This window comes from Phocoena sinus, chromosome 14 (genome assembly GCF_008692025.1).
Source record: "Phocoena sinus isolate mPhoSin1 chromosome 14, mPhoSin1.pri, whole genome shotgun sequence".
Lineage (NCBI taxonomy): Eukaryota > Metazoa > Chordata > Mammalia > Artiodactyla > Phocoenidae > Phocoena > Phocoena sinus.
This window is the reverse complement of record NC_045776.1, coordinates 4,454,699-4,461,948: the sequence shown is the minus strand read 5'-3', so window position 1 is coordinate 4,461,948 and position 7,250 is coordinate 4,454,699.

The window sequence follows — 7,250 nt, the reverse complement described above, 5'->3', positions numbered from 1 at the left end:
ACTGTTGAGTGAAAAAAATCTTTCCACTGTGATTCCACTTATCTAAAGGAATGTGAGAAATAGTTCTGGAAGAATATATATATTGAAATGCTAATCACAGGTATGTTCAGGTGGCCATCAAAATTTTTTTATAGATTTCTGATTTATATGTCATTTCACTTTTCTATTTATATATAAAATACTATAATTTTAAAATTCCCATTTTGAAAAATTTAAATACATAAAAATGTATTCATAAATACATGTATTTATTCCTAGGCTTAGGCACCTGCTCTTGGCCACCCATATAATCTCCAGATGGATCCCTCTAAACGTAAATCAGATCATGTGTGTTGAAGCCAGGCTGGCCTCCTCATTCTTCTTCAAATGTCAGGCACCCTGCTGCCTCAGGGCCTTTGCACTTGCTATCCCTGATCTTGGGGATGCTTTTCATGAGAAATTTGCATGGCTCATTCCCTCACTTCGTTCAGGTCTCCACCCAGATGTCTCCAATTCACAGAGGATTTCCTAATCACCTAATTAAAATCACACTCCTCTTCCGCTTAGGGGGCCTGCTTTACTCTTTTCATAATACTTTTCACTGATGTTCCACGCATGTCTCTTTATTTACCCATTATTTGCACACCTCCCACCAGAATGAGGCTTCCAGAGGGCGGGGACTGTGGCGTCCTGGCCAGGGCTGGGTCCCCAGGCCCAGATGGTTCTGGCTCATAACAAGAGCTCAATGCATAGTTGGGGGATGGATTTTAGGCAACAGTTTTGAAGTGAAGAGGAACACTTTTTCCTTCATTCTTACACTTATGTAACGAGTGGCCCTTGATCCTTGGGGAATAAAAGACCCCTTAAGAATTTAAGAAAACTTACTAATCCCCTTCTCAGAAAAACATGCACACGAACAGGACATTTCATGTAATTTCTGGGAGTTTAACAACCGCTGGAGCTGCTTTTTAAAGTTGAAATCAGCTGCCCCAAACTTCAAGTGCCACTCATTTAAGCCTAATTGCTATTCAGCTGGGCCAGAAGTTACTAGAAAGCTCTTTCCTTTGGCTTTCTCCCACTGACAGGTAACTACTGCTGTCACAGGATGGCGGCTGACCATGAGAATGCACATAACACCAACACACGTTATAAATGAAAATTTACAATTTGAGCTTGAGATGGGTGAGAATCAGTAGGCTAGATTTAGCAGTATAAATTATAGTAGGAGCTCTGTCAACCTATCTCTACTGAATCTAGTCACCAGATTGTCTCTTTCCTCATCCTTTGAAATACTTAACCAACGCCCATGACACACTGATACGCTCAACTGAGTCTGCCTTCCCGAGTGCCTGCACATCCCAACTCTAACTAGTTAAATGTAGGTTTATCAGTTGCGTTAGTTCCCAGTCTGCTTATCGTAGCTGTATCTATAATTGCAATGACAATATTTAATTGAATGTAATGGACCTGTTCTCAAACAAAAGCACTGGACAAGTGAATGAACATTTGAATGAACTTAAAAAAAAATGATGATGTTCCACTTTACCCGACTTTGAGTAATCAACCATCTAAGCATACACTTATAGGGGCTTCGACTACATTCTAAAAATAGGAAGAGGAGACAGGCAACCCAAAATCATAAAGGGAAGAAAGGAAATCCTATGAGCATTATGGAATTAATTTTTATAAAGATGCAATGCATCAGAGCTGTTGTGTTTTTCCCCTGGCGTGACTCAGCAAACTGAGGAAGAATAGGTCCTCTGTAATCCCTCAGCGGGTGAGAGCTTTAAACAGAATAGGGGCACAGGTGAAAAGGGCCACACATCGGCTCTGGAGGGAACAGGTTCATGAGAAGAGAAATGAAAGGGTTATGGAATCCAGTTTGAACTTGAAAAGTAGAGAACCAACCAAGGAGGGGCATAATGCCCAGGAGAGATGATTCTGAAAAATAACAAGCAGTGAAGAGCATTGGAGATAAAGGCAATGATCAACCCCATGATTTCCCTGAAAGGATTTTGTTCTAATATATATGAAAACTTTAGCCAAAAACATTGAGAGATGCTCCTAGCTGTATCTGCTGGGAATTCTCCTATGAGTGAGTTAGTGCTTCAGTGTCTCGGGGCAAATCAGTGACCAAGCTCACACCAAGAGGAAAGAGAAACATGCTTTCTCCAGTTACTGTTGGCCTCAGTGGTAAGTCTTGAATGCTGAAATAATCACTATGTTCCCAGGAGGACAGTGCCACTTGGGGCCCCTAATGCCTAGAGGTTTTAGTTAAAACGAAGGCTTTTAGGGGCTGGGCTTACTGCCAAGTAAACTTTACCAGCTTGGAAGAGTCTACAGGCTCAGGTCTGGGGCAGGTTTGCTGAAGTCATGAGATACTGCAGCTCGGCAGAGATAAAGAGTAACTAGCAGAAGTTAATCAGACTCAGCTCCAAGAGCATAGAACTTTCCTGACCTCTGGGTGTGTAACCAGCCTTGCCCTCCTTCCTGTTTGCAACTGATAACCTTCCACCCTCCCTCGCCCTCCATTTTTGGACAGGCTCCAAGGTCTAGGTACTAACCTAGCCTCACCAGCTAACAGGATCCGACATGCTAATATCAGGGGCTTATCAGATAACATCTTTCTCCGCCTCTTGCCACTTCTGAGAAACTACTGGAGTCTAAACGCACCTGTATTCCAATATACAAAACTGGAGTTCTTAAAGCTCAATATCCTTTCAGGCTGAGGAGCAGTTTGCCAAGTGCCTTCAGCACCGCCTTGGACTTGGCGCTATCGCCAAGGCTTTTGGGCAAGAGTGATATCAAAGTGGTGTCTCAGTAAAAATAATGGGAATAAGAGATTAGAAATAGAGACGTGAGGTGGGAGACCAGCTAAGGGATATCAGTCATTTTTTAGTTATTCAGTTAACAAATAGACACCTCCTATGTCCCAGGAATTGGACAAGCTTTAAAAGATACACCATGGAATAGAAATAACAGAACCAGATGGGAAAAGCCAGGGAGGATTTGTAGCAAAAATTTAGAAGAGCTGAAGGCCTGAACTAAGGCAGTGACACTGCAGGTGGAGAAGGGAGATAGATTTGGGTAGAGAGTAGACAGACCATTAGAGCTATTTCTTATTTTTAATTGCAAAAGTCAAACATTTTCATTCAAATAATATATAAGAGGACAAAATATAAAGTAAAAAAGCAAGAGTCCCTTCTCTAGCTTCACATCCCACATCTTACAGGAGGCCACTTTTAACAGAGTGCTGACGTCAGGAAGTGATGCTGTGGGTGGGCGGGATGTGAGGAACTCCCGCTGCTGGCATGAACTGGGCAGATGCTTCTAAGACAACGAACACAGGAGAAGACCAATTTCTTGGGGGTAGGGGATGTTTACTTTGTGCTGAATTTTTTAAATAACTGCTTTATTGAACTATATTATAATCCCACACCATACAAGGTCGCCCATTTTAAATTATACAATTCAATGTTTTTTAGTACATTCACGGATATGGGCAACCATCACCATAATCAATTTTAGAACATTTTCATCACCACCAAAAGAAACCCCATACACATTAGCAGTCACTCCCCATTTCTCCCCAACCCCAGGCAACCACTGCCTACTCTGAGCATTTCATATAAATGGAATCATACGATATGTGGCCTTTTGGGACTACTTTCGAAACAGAGCAGGACCCTATGGTCCTTGTCCCCCAACCATGTCCTCAGCCTGCCTTTTGTCTGTGGAAAAACTTTAGCCAAAGAATAAGTTTAATCAGAGAAGAAAATGCAGAAACAAAGGAAAACAGTGAAAGGAGACCAGACAACAATAGTCTAATCCTTAAGCACAGTCAAGGACCTTTAGTTCCTCCTTAAGGGCTGCGGATAATATTCTGAGCCATCTCCTGTGAGCTGTTTTCCAGATATTGAAGCCCCCCACCAGGGGGAGGATGACTACATGATGACCAAACTGAAGCCATGACGTAAGCTGCCACAATTACGAGAACTGGCCTCAAAGAAATAGGAACAAACCCTGGAACTAAAAATTAACTGTACTTAAAACAGCCAAGGTGATGCTGACCAGACCACCACATTACTGGTTTCAAGATGACTGTTGGAACACACTGTGCTGTTCTGCTCCCTCCCTCCCCCTGAAACTCCCCTTTAAAAGTCCCTGTCCCCTGAGCAGCCATCCGGAGTTGGTTCTCCGACAGGAGTCCACCCTCTCCCCGGGATGCCGGCCTCCGAAATAAAGCAACCTTTCCTTTCCTACCAATACTTGTCTCTCAAGAATTGGCTTCCGAGCCTTGAGCAACTGGACCTGGGTTCGGTAACACTTTCACTTTGCATACGTTTCCAAGGTTCATCCATGTTGTATCACGCATAGTACTTTTTGTTCTCAAATAATTCAACACTGCATGAATATAACACATCTTTTATCCATTCATCTGTTGATGAACAAATACTCGGGCTGTTTCCACTTTTTGGCTATTATGAATGCTGCTGCTGTGAACTTTCATGCACAGGTTTTTGTATCAGTACCTGTTTTCAATTTTCTTGAGCATATCGAATTTTGGGGTCATAGGTAACTCTATGCTTAACTTCTTTTTTCATTGAAGTATAGTTGATTAACAATGGTGTGTTAGTTTCTGCTGTACAGCAAAGTGATTCAGTTATACGTATACATTTTAAAAATACTCTTTTCCATTATGGTTTATCATAGGAATGTTTTTTTAAGGAACTGCCATGTTTTCCACAGCGGCTGTACCATTTTACATTCCCACCAGCAATGCACAAGGGTTCCAATCTCTCCACATCTTTGTCAACACTTGCTATCACCAGATTTTTGTATTATGGCCTTCTTAGTGGGTGTGAAGTGCTATCTCATTGTGGTTTTGACTTTCATTTCCTAATGACTAATGCTGTTGGACATCATTTATGTGCTCATTGGCTTTGAACATCTTCTTTGGAGAAGTGTACAATCAGATCTTTTGCCAATTTTTCAAATGGGTTATTTTTTATTGAGTTGTAAGAGTTCTTTAAAAGTTCCTCATTAAATATGATATGCAAATATTTTCTCCCATTCTGTGTGTTGTCTTTTCACTTGCTTGATGGGGTCCTTTAAAACACAGAAGTTGTTAATTCTGAAGAAGTTCAGTTTATCTATTTCTTCTTTTGTAGTTCGTGCTTCTGGTATCATTATCTAAGAAACCACTGCCTACTCCAAAATCATAAAGAACTATGCCTATGTTTTCTTCCAAGATAATTATGAATCTTTTGTTGTTCTTGAACTGGTTAACTGAGAAAACGAATGGGAAAGTAATGCAATTACTTATGTGTTAAATATTTCCATCTGACAATTCTCAAATGACTTCTTCCTGAAGAGTTATTGACGTGACAAGCATAATCATAAAGGTGAAATAAATTTAGTTTATCAATAAAATATTAGGACAATGAAACAAGAGTTTTCAAAGTTGTTGAATGTTCACCACAAGATAAATGTTACTTAAAAGTATCGGGTAAATTCTTTCTACCAGAACTTCTAATTGTTCAGTTATTTCTAGAATTCCCCCATGGCTCCAAGAATGTTAAAACAAACAGAATTTTCTTATCTAAAAATGACAACATGCATTTTAATGGTTTCTTAAATTAATTTGGGTTGAAGGTAAAATTTTTGCAATTGCACCTTTTGCATCGTTTTTCTGGAGGACCTACACTGCAGACACAAGCAAATTTGTTTCACTTGCTTCTTTCTTCTTTAAAGGGAATGATGAAGGTGGAGTCAACCCACAGCCGCACCCCTGGAAGTATTAACTGTTTCAAGGCCAACCTGAAACCTTGAGTCAACTTCAGCTTGGTCCTCGAGATGCCAAATACCACCAGATGTGGAGAGACCACCCGTGAGATCAGAAAGACCCACTGCTCACCCACCCTCCTTAAAACAACTAGCCTTTATTTAAGAAATTCGGCTTCCAAACTTCACATGGGCTTTGTTTGGTTCATAGAGAATTTCATGACTTATGGGATTCTTTGCGTCATCTGCCTTAGTAGGAAAAAGGAGTGACTAGGTAGAGATACCCGGGCATGAGGGAACAGTAGAGAGAAGCAGAAATACAAGGGTTACCTATTTCTCCATTTTTTAGGACTTTCCCTGACAGGTGCATCATTCCCACCTACAACTTGGGCTTCATTTTCTATCCTGATGGAAATGTTCACATTTGACAGTCAAAAAACACGTAAGACTGTGATTTAGTTTTAGAACTTACATAATGATTTCGTGATCAATGAAATTCCCAAACATCTGTTGATCTTTTACAAAATGTGCCTCCAGATGAACCTCCTCCCCCACTCACTAAGGGAATCCCTTGTTATCTTTTTCTACTGTTTCTGAGGCTGACGCCAAGCTTCCTGCATAAACATCTTCCTCTCCTGTTGCCCCTCCCCCAGCCTGCCCAGCCTTTGAGCAGCTGGACACAGCAGACATAGAAGTCCAGCACGATCCCCACCATTATGCCTTCTCTTCCATGCCTGCTCCTCCCAGGAAGTTGGTAAGGCCCGCTGAGAGCAGGGACAATATGAAAGCTTGTCTTTGCTAATGCCGATGGCACAGGACTTACCACTGAGGCCAACAGTAACTAGAGAAAGCATATTTCTCTTTCCTCTTGGTGTGAGCTTGGTCACTGATTTGCCCCGAGACACTGAAGCACTAACTCACTCATAGGAGAATTCCCAGCAGATACAGCTAGGAGTAGACCCTGGTCCCTGAGAGCAATGCTGGACTATCCCAAGTACCAGAGCTCCCCACCCTGATCTGGAGCCAAACCAAACTGGGCCTCCAGATAAGGTGACAGTGAACACACATGCAGCCAGAGAAGAGCAGAAAGGAGTCTGGAGGCTGGGTCGACCCAGACTCACAGAGATTTCTGCACACAGACAGGACATGGCTTTTAACTGTAAATATCGCAATTATTGTACGATTTCCTTTGTTCAAATTTCACACACCAAATATCTCATCCAAATTTAAAGCAAGCTTTTCTCTATGAGATCCAGATGGGGGACGTGCAAACATTCACTGCACGTGTGGGCCAGGCAGAAGAGTACAAGCTTGGTGGTCATTTCATTCCAAGCTTCACAGGAACATGCAGAGCCCCTATCTATGGCGCGGTGGGGTGGGGGAGTGGGAGAGGGCAGATGCAGAAACGCTCACCAGGGCACTAATTTCTTGCCTTAATCCCTTTGGTTATACTGTTTATTTCCAGACACACCCTTCATAATGATGCT